Genomic DNA, 26,438 nt, shown 5'->3' with positions numbered 1-26,438 from the left:
GGTCCTGGGATGAGCCTCACATAAGGCTCTCTGCTCAGCAGGGAGACTGCTTCCCTTCCTCTCTCTCTCTCTGCCTCTCTGCCTACCTGTTATCTCTGTCTGTCAAATAAATAAATAAAATCTTAAAAAAAAAAAAGAGTATTTATTTTAGATGCTTTCATCTGTGCAGCACACTTGAAGCATAAGGCAATTTACAAGACAGAGTAATTGTTAATGAAGCTAATACAACCTCCAAGGTTTTTCTGTAGTGCTAACCATAAACAGATCATGCTGCAGACAGACAGATGGTCAGAAATTGTAAAACTTCTCAAAAGAGACAATGAATTCAGAAAAGGAAATCAGATGCTCTATAAAACAGTTTACATTTTAAGTAAAAATTTCCTGTGGACAGAGGCTAAGGAGAGAGCAGTTTAGACCTCAGATTAAATTCAGCGGGCCTCAAGCCAATATAAAAATGGACCCTAATTTATCAGACTAAAACTGCTTACTGACAAGAAAGGAGGGGGAACTTACTTATTGAGGATACAGGAGGTAAATACCATATGGCAGAGAAAGGAATGCATAATAACAACCAAACAGAACCTCCATTACACAATATTAAAAGGAAGTAAACCAAAGGAAGCCTGGCCTGTTCTAAAAAGGAAGTGATCAACATGGGGAATGTTCATTAGAATTTTAGTGTTATGATAAGCAAGAGTCACTTTATAAATCAGACTTAACACGAGAGATATAAAAATATTCTTATCAAATGGAGAGAGAGAAGCCAACTAAGAAAAAAAAGGCATAACAATAAGCCAAACATTTTCTAACAAAAGAAATTAAAGCTACTTACCACTGGGTTGAATTTATCTCCCTGATGTTTCTTAATTGAGCCAACATTCTATGGAAACCAAAATAAAAAAACAGAATTAACAATAAAAATAGATCGTTATGACTTTAAGGGATCATCTCTTCTAAATTCCTTCCTCAAAATGTAAATTATAATTCTAAAAAATTCACTAGTGTATATGTGCTGCCGAAGCGAGCACAAAAATTCACTAGTATAAACACACAAATTTGCTAACTTCTAAATACATACCTAACTTCTTAACAGTCACTGGATTGTTTTTAATATATTTGTTAGCTATGGTGAGCCCTCATCTATATCAAATAATAAATACCCACTTAACATTAAAATCCCATTTATCTGGACCTACTGAAAACAGTAAAGTTTTTCCAAGCAGATATATTCGAATCACCAATTATATTTAAATTTAGTAGTTTTTTTTTAAGATTTTATTTATTTATTTGACAGACAGAGATCATAAGCAAGAAAAGAGGCAGGCAAAGAACAGAGGGGGAAGCAGGCTCCCCACTGAGCAGAGAGCCCGATGCGGGGCTCAATCTCAAGACACTGAGATCATGACCTGAGCCAAAGGCAGAGGTTTAACCCACTGAGCCACCCAGGTGCTCCAAATTTAGTAGTTTTTTAAAAAAGATTTCATTTATTTGAAAGAGAGCAAGTGAGAGTGAGCAGGATAAGCGGGGGGAGAGAGAGAGAGATGAAGAGAGAATCTGAAGCAGACTCTGTGCTAAGCATGGAACCCGACTCAGGGCTCAATCTCAAGCAGGAGTTGGAGGCTTAACCAACCGAACTACCCAGACACCCCTAAATTTAGTAGTTTCTGATGGTTCTGTAAAGCAGACAATAGTAACAGCTGATCATATTCTATTCCTCCCATTATAGAAATCTTAGTTTCTTTGGGGGCAGTAATGGACCCAGTTAAATATTCACAATTGGAAGGCTCAGGGGTTGGAGGATGTAGTTGAGATCAGTGACGTATTAAGTCTGCTTCCAGGATAGAATGGGGCTGGTTACGGGCAAACATTTGTTTTCCTTATTCAGGGGTAGATGTAAACATGTCTACTGCTGTAACAACAATCTTATGACCATAAGTCAACAAGTGTGAGTATTAAAAATAACTAATAAGGCTAACAAAGCAGAAAAACAAAACAAGTTGGGGATTTCTAAAAGCACTACTGAGCAGCTGGACCAATGTTAACTGCTGCCTTCTTCCGGATTTCCTGGTATGTAAGAAAACTAAACTCCCATTTATTTAAACCATTGTGAAGTTTTCTGTATCTACAGACATAATACAAAGTGAAATATTACATAGTCCATACTGCAAAGTAAAATAGCCTTAACCCAAAACAGTAACATTAATAAAAAGTATACATATCATAATCTTATTAAAAAATTCGGTAATGCTAATAAATTTGTGTTTCAAAATTTTAGTTACCCTAAATTTATTATACTATTTTTTTCTGTGCCAAATGGTTTTAGTACTCCTGTTGTTTAACCTTCCCCACAAATTCTACTTACAGTACATGTCAAAAAAAAATACCTGTGTGTACAGCAAAGATGGTCACTAAATTTCTCATTCAGTATACTCCTACATATGTAAGAATCTGGTAGAATGGAATTGCCAATAAGCTGAAACAGAATATGGCTATGGAAGAGCAAGTTGGAGAGAAGAGAGATGCGAAACCTGTATTTAGACATACTAGTTTATAATACCTGATAGATGTTCTAGTGAGATCTTTAGTAAGCAGTTGCCCATTCAGAGATGTGGGGACAGAGTAGTAGCAAGAATAAAATGTAAATTAAGAGTCACAACATTTGATTTGTGAACAGAGAGGATTAATATAGTTAAAAGAGCCCACTGGTAAATTTTTATAAAGAGATTTGGGCAACAATTCATAGACTGTCCTAGCAAGATGTCCACCAATAAAAAAGCTGCTCATGAGGAGGAAAATAGAAAACATACTTTTGGTGTAAAGGTATAACTAGCCAAATAAAACTCACATAGGGTATTTCTCAAAAATATAGATTACTGTGCTTTCTTTCTAAAGATTCTTTTCCAAGACACTATTATTTGAGAAAGAGAGAGAGAGCATGAGCGAGTGAGCATGAGAGTGGGGGAAAGAGCAGAGGGAGAGGACCATCAGACTCTACCCTGAGCATGGAGCCTAAGATGGATGGGAGCCACCCAGGCGCCCCTTTACTCGATTCCGGGACTCCAGGATCACAACCTGAGCCAAAAGCAGTTGCTTAACCAACTGAGTCACCCAGGTGCCCTAAATGAGTTTAAAAAGGATAGGTATTAAGTGTTCTTTGAATACTCACCAGTGAAGCTATCTAGTCCTAGCCAGAGCAATTAGGCAAGGAAAATAAAGAAAAGGCGTTCAAATTGGAAAAGAAAAAATAAAACTTGGGGGCGACTGGGTGGCTCAGTGGGCTCTCTGCTCAGCAGGAAACCTGCCTCCTCCTCTCTCTCTGCCTACTTCTCTGCCTACTTGTGATTTCCGTCTGTCAAATGAATGGATAAAATCTTAAAAAAAAAAAAAAAAAGAAAAAGTAAAACTGTCACTATTTATAGATCTCATAATAGTATATATAGAAGCCTCTAAAGACTCCAACCAAAAAAACTGTTAAAACTAATAAGTGAATTGAGTAAGTTGCAGGATACAAAAATCAGTTAATTTTCTACACACTAAAATTTTCAGAAAGAAAAATAAACAATCCCATTTATAATTATATCAAAGAACAAAATACCTATGAATAAAGTTAATGGAGTAAGTGAAAGACCTAAATATCAAAAATTCTAAGACATTAATGAAAGAAATTCAAGATGCAAATAAATGAAAAGCTATTCCATACCATGAACTGGAAGAATCAATAGGGGTAAAATGTCTATACTACCCAAAGCAATCTAAAGAGTCAGTGCAATCCCTAACAAAATTCCAATGCCAATTTTCAAAAAATATGGTCAATTAATTTATAACAAAGGATCCAAGGATACATAAGGGGTAAAGGACAGTTCCTTCAATGAATGATAGTGGGAAAACTACAGTCACAGGCAGAAGAATGAAACTTGACCATTACATCATACACAAAAATTAACTCAAAATGGATTAAAGATTTGAACCTGGGGTGCCTGGGTGGCTCAAGGGTCCAAATCTTGATTTCAGCTCAGGTTATGATCTCAGAGTCATGAGATCAAGCCCTGTGTCATGTTCTGCACTCAACACAGAGTGTGCCTGTCCCTCTCCCTCCCCAAGCTTGCATGTGCCTCTCTTCCTAATAAATAAAATCTTAAAAAAAAAAAAAAAAAAAAAGATGAACTTAAGACCTAAAACCATAAAACTCATACAAGAAAACAGAGCTTAGGTAAGCTTGGCATTATCTGACACCAAAGGCAACATAAAGTAAATAGGACTACATCATACTAAAAAAGTCTCTGGCACAGCAAAAGAAACCATCAGCAGAAGGAAAATATAACCTACAGAATGGGAGAATATATATACAAGTCATAAGTGACTAATATTCAAAACATATAAAGAACTCACACAACTTAATGACAAAAACTCCAATTAAAAAATGGGCAGAAGGGGCGCCTGGGTGGCTCAAAGGGTTAAGCCTCTGCCTTCAGCTCCAGTCATGATCTCAGGGTCCTGGGATGGAGCCCTGCATCAGGCTCTCTGCTCAGCAGGGAGCCTGCTCCCCGCCCTCTCTCTGCATGCCTCTCTGCCTACATGTGATCTCTCTCTCCGTCAAATAAATAAATAAAATATTTTAAAAAATAATAATAATAAAAATTAAAAATGGGCAGAAGATCGGAAAAGACACTTTTCAAAAAAAACCCATATAGATGAAAAGATGTTCAACATTACTAATCATCAGGGAAACACAAAACAAAACAATGAGACATCACATCTCGCATTTTAGAATGGCTATTATCAAAAAGACGAGAAATAACTAGTATTGGTGAGAATATGAAGAAAAGGAAAGCCTTCTGACTTTAAGTGAGAATGTAAATTGGTACAGCCACTCTGTAAAACAATATGGAGGTTCCCTTCCCCACAAAAAAATATCCAGTCATATACCCAGCAATTACACTTGAGGGTATTTATCTGAAGAAAACAAAAACACTAAGTCCAAAATTAAGACAGTCCTCATATGCACTGCAGTGCATACACACATAAATATTATTCAGTCATAAAAAGAATGAGATCTTTAAAAAAAAAAAAAGAATGAGATCTTACCATTTGCAACAACTTGGATAGATGGATATTAGGCTAAGTTAAATAAGTCAGATAAAGACAAATACCATTTGATCTCTCTTAAATGTGGAATTTAAAAACAAACCAAAAACCCCTCCTAGATACAGAAAACAGAGTGGTGGTTGCCCAAAGCGGGAATGCGGGGGTAGGTTAAGATAAAGGAGGTAAAAAAGTTACATACATACATATAGTCTTTCCATCACCCCAGCAGAGGTCCTCACATGCTACTTTCCAATCAATACCCTAGCCAAGGCAACCTGTCCTGAATAAGAGGGCTATAACATTTGTTGGGCTATAAGTGTTGTAAGAATGCAGGCTTTGGTTCTCATGGAGCGAAACTGCTGGGTCACAGTCTGTGTTTAATTATATATATTTTTTGAAGTTGTTTTAGAGAGTGGTTTTATCATTTAACACTTCAGAGTTCCAGATACATCTTTTCCAACACTTGATATTCTCCACTCTTTCTTCAGTATGTGCATGGCAATAGCTCACTGTATTTTTGTTTTGTATTTCTCTAATTACAAATATAACAGCAGAACCTCATTTGTACTTAGACCTCATTTAGATGATAAAACACTGGACTTCAAGCCTTGATGCTCTAAAAGGATAAAACTTCTGAAGAAAGTGTTCCGGGCACCTAGATGGTGCAGTTGGTTGAGCAACTGACTCTTGTTTTGGCTCAGGTTGTGATCCCAGGGTTGTGGGATGAAGCCCTGTGTTCAGTGCAGAATCTGGTTGAGTTTCTCTCTCCCTCTCTTTCTGCTCTTCCACTCAACACTGGCATGCTCTCTCTCTTAATAAATCTTTAAAAAAAAAAAAAAAAGTAGAGGGGCAACTAGGTGGCTCAGTCAGTTAAGCAGCTGCGTTCAGCTCAAGGTCATGATTCCAAGGTTCTGGGATCGAGGCCCACACCAGGCTCCTTGCTCAGCAAGTGTGTCTGCTTCTCTCCCTCTGCCTGCTTGTGTGCTCCTTCTCTTTAACAAATAAATAAATAAATAAAATCTTAACACCCCCCCCCCCAAAAAAAGTAGAGAGTGATATAGAACTTTGTATATGGGAGGAAAGTATTGTTCAAAAGAGCACACTGTATTGGAAAACAATTCTCCCTCAACATTTCTGCATGATCTGGGTTCTCTAAGCAATGTCATTTACAGGCAATTTAAGATGTTTGTATAAAGAGACATTCCAAGATAATAATGCTTAGCAAAATTAAGACAGTCCAATGTCTTCTCTCAAGAAGATTGTTTAAATTCCAGAGTAAAGATAAGATTTCTGTCTCTTTCAGAGGAAAGAACACAGACTCTCATTACCAGTGGTGCTATGTAAAATCAGAGACTCCCAGTTTGGGGTTCCTCTCCTGCAATGCACACTATTGCCTGTGCAAGTATGATCTGACCCTTACTGTGTAGCCCTGTGTAGATTAAGGCTCAGGTAAATGACACAAGATATGCCCTGGTTGCCACTTTTGCAGTGAGTAATAAACTCTGTCTCTGATCTAGAGGTTATGTGCATACTGACAGATTAACATACTAGCTTTTAAAGAGGGGAAAATCTAGACCCTTTACTGTTTCTGATTTAACCACTATAAATAAGAAACACATCAGGAAACCTGGGTGATTCAGTCAGTTAAGCATCTGAGTGTTCCTGTCATATCTCAGGGTGGTGAGACTAAGCCCCACGTTGGGCTCCACACTGGGTGTGGGCTAAAGATTCTTCTTTCCCTCTCCCTCTGCCCTTTCCCCCAACCACTGCACCCACTCTCCCTCTAAGAAAAAAAAGAAAAGAAAAAAAAAGAAAAAACACAGCCACAGTGTTTTATACCACCCAAAATCAAAATACGGAGTCCATTTCCCCATTCCTTGAATTCGGGCTGATCTTGTGACTTGCTTATATGGCAGTTTGTTGAGGAAGTAACAGTACCTATGCCTCAAGAAGACTTTATAAAACTTCCACATTTGCCTTTTTTTTTTTTTTTAAAGATTTTATTTATTTGTCAGAGAGAGCGAGTGAGAGCAAGCACAGGCAGACAGAGTGGAAGGCAGAGTCAGAGGGAGAAGCAGGCTCCCTGCGGAACAAGGAGCCCGATGTGGGACTCGATCCCAGGACGCTGGGATCATGACCTGAGCCGAAGGCAGCTGCTCAACCAACTGAGCCACCCAGGCGTCCCACCTTTGCCTTTTTTGAATGTTGTCCTAAGAACATGTCATAAAACAGCCCAGGATAAAAGAACATAATGCTGATTCACAAATTCAAGAGAAATATAAATTCCTCTTATTTTAAGCTAACAATATTCCTAACTTTAACAACTATATTGTTTTTTCCAAAGAGGAAACTTTAAGCTTTATTTTCTTAGGGCATATTCTTTATTTCATTAGTTTCAGTTTTTTCTATGTTTTCTGCCTTTATTTATTTTGAATTTAATGGTCTTTTTTTCATATTAGGGTAAAGATTAAATAAATGATTCTAATACTTTCTTCTTCAAGATTTAAAACTGTAAATTCTCTAAGCTGCACTTCATAAATTTTGATATGCCTTTGTTAATTTAAGATGCTTTTGGCTTTTCTATTTGACTGGTTCTTTAACCCACAGGTTACTTAGAATCATTTTTATTTCGACACAGGGTACTAAACCTTACTTTGTTACTGATTTTTAACTGAATTCCATTATGGTCAATTTCGACACAGGGTACTAAACCTTACTTTGTTACTGATTTTTAACTGAATTCCATTATGGTCAAAGAACACATTATCATTTCTAGCCTTTGCAATATGCTGAAGCTTTTGGACAGCCCCACAAAACATCTATCTGGGTGAGTGTTTCATGTCCACCTGAATGTCACATTCTATATCTCTTGGGTATAATGCTTTATAAATATTAATTAGGTTAACTTGGTTGACAGGGGTGTCTAAATCTTCTATATCCTTACCATTTTAAATATTTAAAGTACTGAAATCTCCATCAGTGTAAGTCTATTTCTCCTTTTATAATTGTCTATTTTTATCTTATGTATTTTAAAGCTCTGTTATAAAGTGAATACACATTAAAGGTTCTTATTATCTTCTTGATAAGTGGGTCCTTTTATCATTATAAGATGTTCTTTTTCTCTAACAATCCTTGTCTTGAAATGTATGTCACTTGATAGCATTGTAGCCATAGGAGCTTTCTTTCAGTAAGTTTTAATACAGTGTATCTTTTCTCATCTATTCCTTTTAACCAAATTTATCTTTATATTTAAAGTGCCTACTTGGAGGCACCTGGGTGGCTCAGTGGGTTAAGCCTCTGCCTTTGGCTCAGGTCATGTACTCAGGATCCTGGGATCAATCCCCACAAGGGGTTCTCTGCTCAGCAGGGAGCCTGTTCCCCCCCCCCACCTCGCTCTGCCTGCCTCTCTGCCTACTTGTGATATCTCTCTCTGTCAGATTAATTAATAAAATCCTAAAAATAAATAAATAAATAAATAAAATGCCTACTTCTATGAAGCATACAGTTGGTCTTTCGGTCTTATCTAATCTGACAATTTTAAGTTTTGATGACAAGCTTAAACCTTAATATTTAACATAATTATTGGTGTGGCTTAATTTAAGCCTATTCCATTACTGTTTATGTTCTATATGTTCTTTGTTCCTCTTTTTCTTGACTTCAAATAATGCAAATGATGCTATTTTTCCCCCATACTATCTCATTTTATGGCCTTTTTGCTGTATTTTTTTGTTGTTGGTTGCTCTAGGAATATACAATACGCAGTCTTAATTCATTACAGCCCATCTTCAAATATTATGTCACTTCACATATGATCTAAGAAATTTAAAAGTATAATTTATACTTACAGTTATTCTCTCCCATATTTCATGCTACTGTCATATATTTTACTTCCACATATTATAAATCCCACAATATTTTTTGCTTTGCACTAACTACTGTTATATAAATTTGAAAACAAGAAAGAGGCGTCTTGGTGGCTCAGTTGGTTAAGCAACTGACTCTTGTTTCAGCTCAGGTCATGATCTCAGGGTCATGAGAAAGAGCCCCATATTGGGCTCTGCACTTAGTATGAAGTTGGCTTGGGACTCTCAATCCCTCTCCCTCTGCCCCTTCCCACTGCTCTTGCCATGTTGTCTCTCTAAAATAAATAAATCTAAGAAAGATAATTAAAAAATAAAAACAAGAAAACAGAATTTCATATTTATTCACAAATTTACCATTTTCTTCAGTCTGTTTCTTACCACAAATTTGCTGGTAAGCCAAACTGAGCAGATTTTTTTTTCTTTCCTTTCTTCTTCTGCTTCTTCTTTTTTTTAAGATACTCCATTTTTCAGTTGTAAAATGTGCATTTGGCTCATTTTCAGGTTGTCCATTACTCTGCTGAAATACCCAATCCCTCACATACTACCCTGTAAATTGCTTTATCTATTTATTATTATTATTATTATTTTTTTTTTTTTTTTTTTTTTTTTACAGAGAGCTAGAGAGCACAAGTAGGCAGAGAGGCAGGCAGAGGGAGAGGAAGAGGCAGGCTCTTTGCTGAGAAAAGAGCCCAAGACCTGGCTTGATCCCAGTACCCTGGGATCATGACCTGAGCCAAAGGCAGACACTTAACCAACTGAGCCACCCAGGTACCCCCTGTAAGTTGCTTTAAAATCCCTGTCACTTACTTCTAATAACTGGGTCATCTGTAAGCCTGCTTTAATGAACTATCTTCTCTTAAAAATATCATCACAGTTTCCAGTTTTTTTGTATGTTTCACAATTTTTCACAGTATTCTAAACACTGTTAGATTAAAGTTGAGAATTAAGCACAATATTGTTTTGTTAAGTTTTCCTTATTTCCCAGAGAGTCTACACTCTTCTCTCAGGACAGCTGACTGTAATTCATATTCCTAGCAAAAATCTGTATGAACTGGGACTGGTTGCAGCTTTAATTAGATTGATTTCATCTGTGATCACTTCAACCTACAACTTTTCCACCCCCAAAGACAGCTACCTTTTTGATCTTGTCATCAACTGGGGTAGAAAGAATTTGGGATCTGCAGTTCCAAGTTTTTTTTTTTTTGTTTGTTTGTTTTGTTTGTTTGTTTGTTTTGGTTCAGTTTGCCTTTAGATTTGAGTCCAGCAGAGTCCTACAATTCAAGAACACTAAATTTGCAGGACTATACATTTCTCTGAGCTCTTCAAGACCTCCTCCTCTACTGCTCTTCATGACAAAAGGCAAGGTGGATGGAATTATCAGGCTTAATGATTAATTTTTGCCTTAGAGGCCCTTGTCAGATTCCCATCCCTTCACAAAAGCCCACAATGTCATTCAAAAACTTGGATGAGTTATCATCACTTCAGTCTTTGAATGTATGGCAAGTCTGCTTCTCTATTCTATACTGAAACCAGGCAAGTGTCCCCAAGCAGGGAAGCTATGGCACTCTTGATTCACCTTGGAAATGTTCATTATCTGTGGAATTTAGTTCACTAAGGCTTTCTTGATTTCATGGATTTTTGCTAGCCCTTTTTGTTTGTTTGTTTTTGAAGCAGGATCCTTTTGTTTCCAGATTTTTCTTATTCTTAGCAGGGAACCAAAGGTTTTCTGTGTCCTCCTAAAGCCTACTAGAAGCAGAAATATCAGGGCATTTCCAGTGTAGATGAAACAATTTTATTTATAGAAAAGCCAATCCCATGGAAGATATCAACCCTGACCCCCTCCTTTGTCAAGTAAACTTGGTCAAGGTAGAGGAAAAATCTCTGGAATTCTCCCCCCATTTCAGTTTAGGAGAAATAACATTAATTTACTGAAGAAAAGAGCCTAGTTATTTAAAAAAAGAAGTAGTATTTCATTTTACAATTACAAAAAAGACTAAAAATGCAAACACCCCAGACAGAAATGAAACCTAAGATTAGATCATTCCATAGTCAAAGGGAGCAAGTACAGGTAGAATCAGGAAAGAAAGCAGTTCAATATGGCTCATAACCAAACTGAGGGAAGACGAAATGGTGCAGAAAAGGAATACAGAGGTCTGTGTGTTCATTTAACTATTTCTAACATTATAGTTGATTCTGTAATTTTCAACAATAGGTCAATAAAAGCTGTGCAAAAAAGACATTTGGGGCAGTATGTATCACAAATGTGTATTCACAATGATGTTGCTTACTGTGATAGGCAAAGGAAATCTTGGCCTTATTTCAAACCTAGAAATATCTTCCTCATACAGTCTTGACTGATTCCTCAACTTTTCCTTGTAACACACAATCTTGTGGGTGGATTAACTTTATTGTGTGTATTCCTTTACTTCTTTTTACTTCCTAGTATTGATTTTCAGGCTAGACTAACACCCAATATTCTCAGTTTCTGCTAATGACTACAATAACAACTTCTTTTTCTTGATGCTTGAAATCATTAAGCATCATCTGGGAAGCCCTACTTGGAACAGAACAAAATGGTCAAATAAACCAAACAGAATCCTGGTTCTCTAAAATACTCTATGGGAACAGTTGAGTTTGACCATGTGCAGCAATATGCTATACTATGCTATACCAAATAGGTGTATTTTTCCTCCCATTTTTTTTAAAATAAACATATATTTTTATCCCCAGGGGTACAGGTCTGTGAATCGCCCGGTTTACACACTTCACAGCACTCACCAAAGCACATACCCTCCCCAATGTCCATAATCCCACCCCCCTTCTTCCAACCCCCCCTCCCCCCAGCAACCCTCAGTTTGTTTTGTGAGATTAAGAATCACTTATGGTTTGTCTCCCTCCCAATCCCACCTTGATTCATTTATTCTTCTCCTACCCCCTTAAGCCCCCATGTTGCATCACCACTTCCTCATATCAGGGAGATCATATGATAGTTGTCTTTCTCTGCTTGACTTATTTCGCTAAGCATGATACGCTCTAGTTCCCTCCACGTTGTTGCAAATGGCAAGATTTCATTTCTTTTGATGGCTGCATAGTATTCCATTGTGTATATATACCACATCTTCTTGATCCATTCATCTGTTGATGGACATCTAGGTTCTTTCCATAGTTTGGCTATTGTGGACATTGCTGCTATAAACATTCGGGTGCACGTGCCCCTTCGGATGACTACGTTTGTATCTTTAGGGTAAATACCCAGTAGAGCTATTGCTGGGTCATAGGGTAGTTCTATTTTCAACATTTTGAGGAACCTCCATGTTGTTTTCCAGGGAGGTTGCACCAGCTTGCATTCCCACCAACAGAGTAGGAGGGTTCCCCTTTCTCTGCATCCTCGCCAGCATCTGTCACTTCCTGACTTGTTAATTTTAGCCATTCTGACTGGTGTGAGGTGGTATCTCATTGTGGTTTTGATTTGAATTTCTCTGATGCCCAGTGATGTAGAGCACTTTTTCATGTGTCTGCTGGCCATCTGGATGCCTTCTTTGCAGAAATGTCTGTTCATGTCCTCTGCTCATTTCTTGATTGGATTATTTGTTCTTTGGGTGTTGAGTTTGCTAAGTTCTTTATAGATTTTGGACACTAACCCTTTATCTGATATGTCGTTTGCAAATATCTTCTCCCATTCTGTCAGTTGTCTTTTGGTTAACTGTTTCCTTTGCTGTGCAAAAGCTTCTGATCTTGATAAAATCCCAATAGTTCATTTTTGCCCTTGCTTCCCTTGCCTTTGGCGATGTTCCTAGGAAGAAGTTGCTGCGGTTGAGGTCGAAGAGGTTGCTGCCTGTGTTCTCCTCAAGGATTTTGATGGAGTCCTTTCTCACACTGAGGTCCTTCATCCATTTTGAGTCTATTTTCGTGTGTGGTGTAAGGAAATGGTCCAATTTCATTTTTCTGCATGTTGCTGTCCAATTCTCCCAACACCATTTATTGAAGACGCTGTCTTTTTTCCATTGGACATTCTTTCCTGCTTTGTCGAAGATTAGTTGACCATAGAGTTGAGGGCCTATTTCTGAGCTTTCTATTCTGTTCCACTGATCTATGTGTCTGTCTTTGTGCCAGTACCACGCTGTCTTGATGATGACAGCTTTGTAATAGAGCTTGAAGTCCGGAATTGTGATGCCACCAAATTTTGGCTTTCTTTTTCAATATTCCTTTGGCTATTTGAGGTCTTTTCTGGTTCCATATAATTTTTCCTCCCATCTTAAAAAGGATCTCTCTCAGGGAGCCTGGGTGGCTCAGTTGGTTAAGCATCTACCTTCACTCACGTCATGATCCCAAAGCTCTGGGATGCAGCCCTTCATCAGGCTCCCTGCTCAGTGGGGAGTCTGCTTCTCTTTCTCCCCCCACCCCCTGCTTATGCACATGCTCTCTCTCCCTCTTTCAAATTAATAAATAAAATCTTTAAAAAGGGGGGAGGGGTGCCTGGGTGGCTCAGTTGTTAAGCGTCTGCCTTCAGCTCCGGTCATGGTCCCAGGACCCTGGGATCAAGGCCATATCAGGCTTCTTGCTCAGTGGGAAGCCTGCTTAGCTCTGCCTGCCACTCCCCTTACTTGTAGTCTCTCTCTTTCTATCAAATAAATAAATAAAATCTTTAAAAAAAAAAAAAAGGACCTCTCTCTCAAGCTACCTTGAGTTAGTACCTCTCCAGCTACTAACCTCTTTCTCTACTCCCCTTTACAGTAAAACGCCAACCAACCTGTCTATATACACTGTCTTCAATTATTTCATCAACTGTTCTTAAACCCACTCCAATTACACTTATGCCGCCATCAATTCAATGGGAAATATTCTTCCTAGTTCCTCAAAGGCCTACAATAGTGCCAAATTCAACAGATAAATTCTAAATTCACATCTCACTCATTTCATTAGAAGCATTGTTCCTACTATTTTACACATTTTCTTCACTTAGCTTCCAAGACATCACATGTTCCTAATCTTGTTTTTACACCACTAATTATGCCTCAGTCTCCTTTGTCAGTTACTCCTCTTTAATGCCAACCACTTAACACATTATAAGTGACCGACAACACAGATTTTGGTCCTCTTCTCCATATCCATATCATCCTTGATGACCATCCAGTTTCAAGTGTTAAAATCTTATCAACTCTTTAAATAGTAAGTACTGGAATGATACCTGTCCTAGTTTGGGTTCTCCTACAAGCAAAGTTAAGTACAGGACATTCCTTGTCCAGAAAATGACCCGAGGGAGCAGGAAGAGTAAGGCAAAGATGAAGAGGGGTGCCTGGGTGGCTCAGTGGGTTAAACCCTCTGCCTTCGGGCCAGGTCATGATCCCAGGGTCCTGGGATGGAGTCCTACCTCGGGCTCTTTGCTCAGCAGGAAGTCTGCTTCCCCCCTTCTCTCTCTGCCTGCCTCTTTGCCTACTTGTGATCTCTGTCAAAATAAATACAATCTTAAAAAAAAAAAAAAAAAAGGAGAGATGAAGAAAAAGCCAATGTAAGGAATGCTATATTGTCAAAGTCATTCCTAAGCACAACAGGGGCTCATTCTACTGAAACTTCTTGAGAAGTACACAGGCAATCTCTAGGAATTGTCTGCCTACAGGATGAAAGACAAGCTGTTCTTGAACTGCCCCTGTCTGCCACTGATTAAGGGTTGCCTCTACCGACATTAACTTTCATTGGCTACCAGCCTATGCTTGCTTTCTGGTATAGATGGCTTCTGATAACAGTGAAATCACTGGGGCTTCCTTTCACTGGGAAGGATATTCCAAAGTGACTCTCTGCACTGTTATGGTACTGTTTCTTGCACCTACAGTTAAAGTCAGAAGTGAGCCAAGAGGATGTGATGCTGTATACCGGAACTGCCCACTAGTTCTAGATGAGACCACTTCTATTAACCCCAGACTTCCATATCCAACTCCCTGCTGTATGCCTCCATTTAGTGGAGGAATATAAAGAAAAAAGCAAGAATTAATCATTTAGAAAAACAAAGGAGTAAAGATGCAGTAAGAATCCAAGAGGTGATTCCAGTTTTGATGACAGTACAGTTAACTCTTAAACAATATGGGTTCGATCTGCACATATTCAAGTGGATTTGTAAGTTGATTTTTTTTATAAATACAGTACAGTGCTATAAATGTATTTTCTCTTCCATATGATTTTCTTTTTTTTTTCTTTCAGGAAGTTCCTACTTCTTTTTTAAAAAGATTTTATTTATTTATTTGAGAGAGAAAGCTAGAGCAAGGGCAGGGCGGAGGGACAGGGTAAGAGCAAAGGGAGAAGGAGACTTCCCGCTGAGCAGGGAGCTAGTTGCGGGACTCGATCCCAGCACGCTGGGATCATGACCTGACCCGAAGGTAGAAGCAGATGCCAACTGAGCCACCCAGACTCCTTCCTTGATTTTCTTAGTACCACTTTCTTTTCTCTAGCCTACTTCATTGTAAGGGCACAATACACATAATACATTTACATACAAAATATTTCTTAATCAACTACTTATGTTGTCAATAATGCTTCCAGTCAAGAGTAGGCTATTAGTAGTTAAGATACATCAATTTTTGACAGTGCAGGGGTCAGCACCCTCAAACCACACATTGGTTCAATGGTCGGAGAATATAAACGTTAAGAATAGACAGTTCCCCACCAAGTTTAAAGATACAAAACACACCACTAGGAATCAGAATGGGAATATAACAGCACAAATAAAAATTATTTCTGCATTTGGGGGTTAATGTAGAACTTTATCATATATTGCAAAACAAAGTATTTTAAAAATAAATTACTAAATTCAATATATAGTGATGTTTTAAATTTTTCATAACTTACTATAAAAATATAAATTGCATAACAGTTTCAGGAAATAGAAAATCATGGATGAAACTTAAGGGTTTATCAGTAAGCCACTACTCTAAAAGACAATAAGCACCTAAGCACTCACAAACTTTATTTAAAAGAAATGGAATTTGATCACAAGATTCAGAGCTCATAGGAAGTATGAAAAAGTTCTCAATTCATATTACAAATCCAATATAATTCTTACACAACACCTATCAAAGTCAGCATACTGCATCAATACATCATTTATACTCAAGAATACTTCAAAAAATCCTAAATTATATAGAAGAAACTCAAATACAGTAGTAAAACTAAACATGACTATGGAAAATTAATTCTAGGAATGCCAAAAGAATAAATCTATGAAAAAAAAAATAAATCTATGAACAGTACATCACATAAAGAGATGAAAAGAGGGTAAAATGGATCTTCTTTTTTTTAATTAATTATTTTTATAAACATATAATGTATTATTTGCCCCAGGGGTACAAGTCTGTGAATCATAAGGCTTACACACTTCACAGCACTCACTGTATCACATACTCTCACCAGTGTCCATAACCCAACCACCCTCTCCATACACACCCCGCCCCGAGAAACCCTCAGTTTGTTTTGTGAGATTAAACAGACCTTCTTGACAATGCCAAAAGGGAATCTAATAAAAGACAATACTCATTCTTGAGAAAAATCCTAGTAAACTAGAAACAATATAATTCCTCAATAAAAAAACAAACATCTCCATCACGTTCATGGAAATAAAATTAAAATGAGAAACACTAACACTAAAACTTAAGAGAAGGGGCAGCTGGGTGGCTCAGATGGTTGAGTGGAAGCCTTCAGCTCCGGTCATGATCCTAGGGTGCTCAGCAGGGAGTCTGCTTCTCTCTCTCCCCCTGCCTCTCTCCCAGCTTGTGCACTCTTTCTCTTGCTCACTCTTCCAAATAAATAAAATCTTAAAAATAAAATAAAATTTAAAAGAATATTAACCCTATCAACTAAGTGAAAAAAACAACTCACAGAATGAGAAAATATTTGTACATCATGTATCTGATAAGGGAACAATATCCAGAATATATAAAGAACTCTTACAAGAAAAAAACAAAAACAAAACTTTAAAAAAACAGGAAAGCATCAGAAGAGGCATTTCTCCAAAGACACACTAATGGCCAATAAGCACATGAAAAGATGTTCAACATTATCAGTCATTAAGGATACACAAGTCAAAACCACACTCAAATTGTATACCCACTAAGGATGACTATAATCAAAAAGACAGGCAATAACAAGTACCAGAGAAGATGTGGAGAAACTGGAACCCTCATATATTGCAGATGGAAATGTAAACTTGTACGGTCACTTTTGAAAAAAAAGTTTGGCAGTTCCTCCAAAAAGTTAAACAGTTACCATATGATCCATCAGTTCCACTCACTGGTACACAACAAAGAGAAGTGACAATATACCCTCTCTGAAAATCTTGTAACTAAAGTTCAGAGCAGCATTACCTATAGTGACCATAAAGTGGAAACAATTCAATACCCATCAACTAATTAACAGATAAACAAAATGTTGTATATCCATACAATGGAGTATTATTCAGCTATAAAAAGAGATTAACTATTGACACTTGATACAACATGGATGAACTTTGGAAACATTATGCTATGATAAAGAAGCCAGACAGTCAAATCCTTTGCTCAAGTGAGGTCTTTTTACCTTACTACAGACTTCTCATTCTACCTGCCACTTCAACATGGTGATTACTTCTTCAGTTCTCTATGCGGTTTTTTAAAATGAAGAGATCTATAAATAAAATGTGTTTTTATGCAGTGTGTACACTGTCCTAGAAACTGAACCAAACCTGTTGGAACACATGACCTGATTTGAGAATCCTGGACACAAATGCCACTGTTTGAAATTCCATTAGCTATATTTTCTGGACCCTTTATAATCAACTCTATTAAAATGCAAATTCACACGGTGAAGACAAGATCCCCATTTCCAAAGATGAATTTCCACCTAAGTGTATCTTTTCCTGGGTTCAAGAGAAGAAGCAGCCACCAGCAAAACCCAGAAAAAGGTCTGAAGTGGCTAAACAAAAACAAGAAGCCAGTCTGAATCCTCATTTTTCTGTAAAGCTAATATGTTTGCTTTGGGGATAACTTAGCCTGGGTATGATTATAAACATCATAAACCTTCCAAAGAAAGAAAACCAGATGACTCTCCACACCCTGTTGCACAAGATTATCAGTAAAACTTAAAAAAATACCACCACTTGATAAAAGTCCTAGAATTCAGATTGATATTTCAGGTATAACATCTGCCATTCTACTAAGTCATCCCAAATATCCCTTAGGGCAAAAAAAAAATTATCTTATTTTTTTAAGTTTTTATTTATTAAAGAAATCACTATACCCAACATATGGCTCAAACTCATGGCCCCGAGAGATCAAGAGTCGCATGCTCCTCTGACTGAGCCAGCCAGACATCCCTAAAGACTCATCCATTTTTTTTAAACCTTTATTTATTGCTCATACATACCCTCTCCAATGTCCAACACCCAGTTACCCCATCGCCCTACCCCCACTTCCCCTCCAGCAACCCTGTCTGTTTCCCAAGATTAAGAGTCTCTTATGGTTTGTCTCCCTCTTGTTTCATTTTTTCTTCCCTTCTGTATGATCCTCTGCCTTGTTTCTTAAATTCCACATATAGTGAGATCATATGAAAATTGTCTTTCTAGGACTGATTTATTTCACTTAGCATCATACCTTCTAGTTCCACGCATGTCATTGCAAATGGCAAGACTCATCTATTTTTTAAGTAGAATAGCATCATACCCATAGAAAAAAAAATAAAGGAGAAAATTTTAAGCTTCTTCTACTACTCAAGCAATAATTTTTCTTCTTTTTTTAACCACATCATTTAGTTCCCTATATACTGAATGCCTTACTACAAAGGTGTTGGGGGAACATAAAGTATAATATGCAGTTTTCTGATCTCAAAGGGCTTAGAAATAAAATGAGGGATACAAGACAAGTTCAGTTTAGAAAGACTAAAGGGCAATAATTAAAAGGGCATACCATTAAGAATCTGCTGGTAAGGGGAGACTGGGTGGCTCAGTGGGTTAAAGCCTCTGCCTTCAGCTCAGGTCATGATCCCAGGGTCCTGGGATTGAGCCCACATGGGGCTCTGCTCAGCAGGGAGCCTGCTTCTTCCTCTCTCTCTCTGCCTACTTGTGATCTCTATCTGTCAAATAAATAAATAAAATCTTAAAAAAAAAAACCTGCTGGAAAGCTAAAAATAAACATTTTATTAAGAAGATGTCTGAAAGCCAGAAACTATTTTCTTTGTTATTTTTTGTTATTACAGAGAATGGTATTTCATCTTTGAAGAAATCCCAAATGTGAGCAAGAAATCACTATAATAAAGAATGTACAGTTTAAAACATTATCTTGCTGTAGTGCCACCTTTTATAAGCTGTTCCATCTAACCAATATAGAATTAGAAACCTTTTTTTTTAAAGATTTTTATCTATTTATGACAGAGATAGCAAAAGAGGGACAAGCATAGTGGAGCTGGAGAAGGAAAAGCAGGCTCCCCACTGAGGAAGAAGTCCTATCATCAGTCCCAGGATGTTAGGATCAAGACCCCAGCTGAAGGCAGACACTTAAGGACTGAACCACGCAGGCAACCCTAGAATTAGAAACTTCTAAGTGTTGGCATTCCTAAGATTGAAGAAATGGCTGTGTCTAAAAGTCAGAATTTAAATTAAGGTTTAGGGAGCTGCCTGGGTGGCTCAGTAGATTAAGTGTCAAGGTTAAGCTCGGGTCACAATCTGGGGGTGCTGGGATCAGGCTCCACATCCAGCTCCCTGCTCAGGGGCGAGTTTCTCCCTCTCTCTCTGTCCCCTCTCCCCAACTTGTGTTCTCTCTCTCACATAAATAAAAATAAAATCTTTTTTTTTTTAAAGATTTTATTTATTTGACAGAGATCACAAGTAGGCAGAGAGGCAGGCAGAGAGGGAGGGAGGGGGAAGCAGGCTCCCTGCTGAGCAGAGAGCCCAATGGGGGGCTCAATCCCAGGACCCTGAGACCATGACATGAGCCGAAGGCAGAGGCCTTCACCCACCGAGCCACCCAGGCGCCCCCAAAATAAAATCTTTAAAAAATAAAAATTAAAAAATAAATTAAGGTTTAGAGATTCAACCTTACTACCTGATGATACAAAATAAAAATGGGCATTTGTTGATAGCTACTCTGTGCCAGGTACTCTGGTAAATGCTTACATACATAATCTCATTTCTCAAAATAATCCTGTCAAGTAGGTTCTAACCCTAATTCTAATTTTATCCCCATTTCACAGAGGAGGGATGGAGGTTGCTTAATTAGGTTGTATTAGGAAGGTGGTCATGAAGAGTCCCTGAACTCAGCCCTGCTGGCTCACAGTTCCAGATCTTTACCTACTACACATACTCTGTGTAAAAATTTCCTGTTATACTTAAGTCCTCCTGGACTTATCTAACTTATAATGTGGGGAAATCAGCCATCATTTTGCAAACACTACTTTTTTTAAAAAGATTTTATTTATTTATTTGACAGAGAGAGAGATCACAAGTAGGCAGAGAGGCAGGCAGAGAGAGAAGGAAGTGGGCTCCCTGCTGAGCAGAGTGCCCGATGCGGGACTCGATCCCAGGACCCTGAGATCATGACCTGAGCCGAAGGCAGCGGCTTAACCCACTGAGCCACCCAGGCACCCTGCAAACACTACTTTTGAGAGTACTTCTGTTAAGTAACAAATTTCTTTAAAATTTTCTGTGGAAAAGTAAAAAAAAAATATATTGTTGGAGCAACTAAAAAGTGCATATTTTGTGCCCAGTTCACTCACACAGAGAGAACTCTGATATGCCTCTAAATTAGGTATTTTATGCATATTTAAACACAAACAAAGGTCACAAGACAATTAAGTAGGAAGTCTTAAGACTCCAAGTATATGGGCACCTGGCTGGCTCTGTCAGTAGAGCATGCAACATGACCACAGGGTCATGAATTCAAGCCCCACACTGCACACAAAGATTACTAAAAAAGAAAAAAAAAATTAACAGCATTCCATGACATCAATGATTTACAATGACTGTTAAGGACAATCAATGTGGATATACAAATGGCAAAGACTAACATAATAATAAATTACACTTTCAATGTTCCTTTTGAGAAAAATCCTATGTGCATAGGGACTTGGGAGTCTTTTGAAATAAAATACCATGGCCTATGGGAGGGTACCATTCTAAAATTTCAATACAAGTATTCTGTCTATGTCAAAATGGATGAGAGGAAAAAATTACATCGCTGACACCTTTAGAGTAACTTCTTGGGGCACCTACGTGGCTCAGTCAGTTAAACATCTGATTCTCGGTTTCAGGGCAGGTCACGAGATTGAGCCCAGTGCCTGAGCTCCTTGATCAGTGTGGAGTCAGCTTGAGATCCTCTCCCTCTTATTCCCACTCTGCCACAACTCCCCCCCACTGTGTGTGCTTTCTCTCTCTCGAATAAATACATAAAAATCTTTATAAAAATAAATAAAAATGGGCTAAAGATCTTAATATTCACCCTACCAAAGAAGACAGAGATGGCAAATAAGTGCATGAAAAGGTGCTCCACATCATATGTTATTAGGGAAATGCAAATTAAAACAATGAGATACCACTGCAAACTATTAGAAGGGCCAAAATCTGGAACACCGACAGCACTAAATGCTACTGAGGAAGCGAAACTCTCATTCAGTACTGGTGGGAACACAAAACTGTTACAGACACTTTGGAAGACAGTTTGGTGGTATTTTAGAAAACTAAACATATTCTTACAACATGTTCCAGCAATTGTGCTCCTTGATATTGCCCAAAGGACCTGGAAACATATGACCACAGAAAAATATGCACACAGTTTTATTCAGAACTGTTACTACTTGGGAGCAAACAAGATGTCCTTCAGTAGGTGAATGGATAAATAAACTGGTACCTTGAGTAAATGGATTATACTAAGCTAAGGGAAATGAGCTACCAAGCCATGAAGAGATGGCATACTGCAAAGTAAAAGGAGACATTCTAAAAAGTCTATGTACATAAATATATACAGCAATCCAACTATATGACATGCTGGAAAAAACAAAACTATGCATCAGAACTTTCCATAAGTTGGAAAAGTGAATGAAGAGGCAGAAATACAGATTTTTAGAGCAGTAAAACTGCCCAGTATAATATTCTAATGATGGACACATGTCATCATACATTTGTTCAAAGCAACAGAATGTATGACATCAAGAATGAACCCTAAAAGTTCATGATGGACTAGAGTAAATGTTAAACTCTGGGTAATAATTACAAGTCAGTGTAGGTTCATTAATGGTAACAAATATACCACTCTGATGGGGAATGCTGATAACTGTGCCTATGTGGAAATGGGTCTATGGGTGAATCTCTGGACCTTATGCTCCATTTTACTGTGAACCTAAAACACTGCTCTGAAAAATTAACTCTATTTTTAAAAAGGACAACTAGTCCTGACACTTCTTATGAGAAAAAGGAGTGGCTGTATCTTAACTGGAAAAATTATAATTTCTGTCAGTTACATTTGTATTCCAAAATGCAATCACTCAGTGTTAAATAATAACCTCATTCTAAAGTCATCTCTTTCAATTAGCTGTGAAGTTTTTCTTTGTATTTTTTAAAGCCAACTCGGTCAAGTAAACTGGGACACTACGCGGATCAAAATTTGATGTTTTCTGGGACTATGAGGACTTTTTAATAGCAGACACGTGACTGGTCATACTACTGGAAATCTTGAAAACCTCCTAAGCTAAAACCACCTGTATCATATTCTTTGATGTTTTAGTGGTCTCAGTAAAGCATTTGCATAAACTTGCCTCCTGAGGAAACTACCAGCTTCTTAATGGCAAGAACACCTTGTAGAAAAGGAATTGCCTTCTCTCAGACATAAATACTTCTCAACTTTCATAATACGAAAATAAACATACCATTTCCTCATCTGATTTCCAGTCCACCAATAAGCAAAACGGAATTGTGATAAGTCATTCCTTCATTAAAAACAAAATCCTGAAATAGTCTGCTATCCAGGTAGCAAAAGTCCAAATTAGAACAATGATGGATAGAGGGGTATAAAATATATCCATCTGCATCTACTTTACCCTTAAATCAAGTTAGAGTACCAAAAAAATCTATTATTTTGAATTATATTATCTTATCCTAGTATATAATCCATCTTCACTGAGCTTTTTATATTTATGCGCTTCTCTTTTTATTAAAAAAAATCATTATTTTAAATAAAAAATTTTTAAAAATCATGAAAAAGAGGCTGAGAGCTACAGAATATGAGCTATTAAATTGTTGTCAAGGGACGCCTGGGTGGCTCAGTTGGTTAAGCCGCTGCCTTCAGCTCAGGTCATGATCCCAGCATCCTGGGATGGAGTCCCACATCGGGCTCCTGGCTCGGTGGGAAGCCTGCTTCTCTCTCTGCCTCTGCCTACCACTCTGTCTGCCTGTGCTCATGCTCCCTCTCTAACAAATAAATAAATAAAATCTTTAAAAAATAATAATAAATTGTTGTCAACAATATTGTCTGTTCATTACTCAACAGCTCTTACATAAGGGAATTCAGATTTTAGAAATCATTTAGAATGGCAAGGAAAATCTTTTGTCTCCTCTGCGGAACTTGTGATACTTTTCTTTATTTAGGGTAATGAGAACCTTGGCTCCCAGGAAGCTTAGCTAAATCTGGTCTAACACAGCAATCATGCTAAATTACTTAAAAACTATTTATTTCCTTATTCATTTCCCTGGATGTGATTTTCCACTTCTATTAACTATAGTATTTACATCCTGTTAAAAGTAACTTCAAATCTTTTATTTAAGAAGAACTATTAAAAAAAAGTCATATTGAACACACAAAGATCTTATTTAAGTAACTCTATCACATTGTAAAAGAATAAAAGAAAAGCTAATTTTAAAAAAATTGCCCTTTTATTTATTATCTGAAAAGATCTCCAATCAGTGGTACCTGGCTGGCTCAGCAGGTAAAGCATACATCTCTTGATCTCAGGGCTGTGAGTTCAAGCCCCACACTGACTACAGAGATTACTTAAAATAAAAAAATCTAAAAAGATCACTAAACAAAAAATGCTAGAAAGTGATACAGCAAACTAACTGCTTAAGTAAAGAGACTGAAGGAACAGTGGACCCTGGCAAAAGAATCCCTATTTATCTCAGTTTCTTCATTTACCAAAATAAAGGTAGGGCTTCTTACAGACCAGGAACATAATTAAGAAAGACTTAATTTATTTGTTTATTTATTTGTTAATTTATTTGTTAAGGTTTATTTGTTCCTTGGCCTCTCCCCTGAGCGTGACAGTTCTTAGCACAAGGCAGATGCTTAAATGTTGTTAAAGTCTAAAGAGCTCGGAGAGGGGCATCTGGGTTGGTCAGGCGTTTAAGTGACCAACTCTTTTTTTTTTTTTTTAAGTGACCAACTCTTGATTTCAGCTCATGTCATGATCTCATGGGCTGAGATTCTTTTCCCACCCTCCCTCTCCCTCCCCACCATTCGAGTGTGCACACACACCCACTCTCACAAATAAACAAATAAAATCTTTGAAGAGAAAAAAGAATGAAAAGACAAGTAGTAAAGGGAAGAAAATACATGCCAACCACCCATCGGAGAAAGAATTAGTATTTAGAATACGTAAATCTCAAAAAACTTAACAGTGAAAAAAAAAACCCTACTAGAAAATGGACAAAAGACATGACCAAATATTTCACTGAAGAGAATATACAGATGATAAACAAGCCCATGAAAGACGTTCAGTACCATTAGCCATGAGGGAAATACAAACTAAAAATACGATGAGATACCACTACAAACTTTTTAAAGATTTAATTTACTTATTGGACAGAGAGCACACACAGGGGCAGCAGCAGGCAGACAGAGAGGGAGAAGCAGGCTCCCCACTGAGCAAGGAGCCCCACATGAGACTCCTGATCCCGGAACCCCAGGATCATGACCTGAGCCAAAGGGAGTCATTTAACCAACTGAGCCACCCATGTGCCCTACCACTATGTAACTTTAAGAATGGCTAAAACAGGGGCCCCTGAGTGGCTCAGTCAGTGGGGGCGTCTGCCTTCAGCTCAGGTCATAATCCCAGGGTTCTGGAATTGAGTCCCACATCAGGCTGCCTGCTCAGTGGGGGACCTGCTTTTCCCTTTCCCTCTGTGGCTCCCCCTGCTTGTGCTCTGTCAAATTAATATATAACAAAAAAATATTGGGGCACATGGATGGCTCAGTGGGTTAAGCCTCTGCCTTCAGCTCAGGTTATGATCTCAGGGTCCTGGGATCGAGCCCCGCAACAGGCTCCCTGCTCAGCGAAGAGCCTGTTTCCCCCTCTCTCTCTGCCTGCCTCTCTGCCTACTTGTGATCTCTGTCAAGTAAATAAATAAAATCTTAGAAAAAAAAAAAAAGAATGGCTAAAATAAAAAATAGTAAGTAAGAAAGAAATTGTTAACATCACTAAAATGCTGGAGAAGATGTGGAAAAATGGATTTGTCACACATTACTGGTGAGAATGCAAAATGCTATGGCCACTCTGGAAAATACTCTGACAGTTTCTGATATGACTAAACTATACAATACAGCAATTACACTTAGAATTTACCCTAGAAAAATGAAAATTTATCTGCATTCAAGAACTGTACCTAAGTGTTCATAGAGGTTTATTCATAATAGTCAAAAATGAGAAACAACCTTGATGCTCTTCAATGTGAAATGGTTAAACAAAATGTTAGTATGTCCATACTGTGGAATACTACTTAAGTGAATGAACTGTTACTATTATAGCCAAAACTCTGATGAATCTCCAAAAAGTTAGGCTGAATACAAAAGCTCATCCCAAAAGTTACATACTATATGACTCTATTTATACAGTTCTGAGGAGATTATGGGAAGGAGATGAATATAGTAGTAATATAAGGACAACACCAGGGATTCTTGTGATGATGGAACTGTTCTGTACCTTGTGGTCAATTTTAATATTCTAATTGTGACCCTGTACTTTAATTTGCCAAAAGGTTGCCTCAAGGGAAAAATGGACAAAAAGTACCTAAGATTTCACAACAGTATTTTTAAAAACTGCAAGTGAGTCTGTAATTATCTCAAATTAAAGGGTTTAATTCCAGAAAGAAGGCTGAAATGAAACATTTATAAACTGGGGGAGAAGAGAGGGCTAGCACTTTTACTCCTATTATAAAAAGAAAAATTGGGGTGCCTGGGTGGCTCAGTGGGTTAAGCCTCTGCCTTCGGCTCAGGTCATGATCTCAGGGTCCTGGGATCGAGTCCCGCATCGGGCTCTCTGCTTGGCAGGGAGCCTGCTTCCTCTTCTCTCTGCCTGCCTCTCTGCCTACTTGTGATTTCTGTCTGTCAAATGAATAAATAAAATCTTTAAAAAAAAATAAAGGAAAAAAAAAAAAAAGAAAAATTTAGTTAGGCTAACCAAAATATCCACTAACAATTAGTAACAATAGAAAACAGTTTATGTATTTAAATTTTAAATTAAATTGCTAAGCACTATAAAAGTTATAAATCC

The 26,438-nt window shown here is 37.7% G+C and overlaps 1 protein-coding gene across 1 annotated transcript in view; it reads right to left on the bottom strand.

Annotated features, from left to right (window-relative positions):
- Window positions 1-26,438, bottom strand: part of ERBIN (erbb2 interacting protein) — a 125,682-nt gene that overhangs the window by 79,940 nt on the left and 19,304 nt on the right. The window contains exon 2 of the mRNA XM_059417984.1: window positions 833-880. The gene's annotated coding sequence lies outside the window, so the exon portion shown is untranslated. The remainder of the gene's footprint in view (window positions 1-832; window positions 881-26,438) is intronic.

This window comes from Mustela nigripes, chromosome 12, assembly GCF_022355385.1.
Source record: "Mustela nigripes isolate SB6536 chromosome 12, MUSNIG.SB6536, whole genome shotgun sequence".
Taxonomy (NCBI): domain Eukaryota; kingdom Metazoa; phylum Chordata; class Mammalia; order Carnivora; family Mustelidae; genus Mustela; species Mustela nigripes.
Note: the sequence above shows the minus strand (reverse complement) of the source record. Positions and strands in the feature narration are given on the sequence as shown.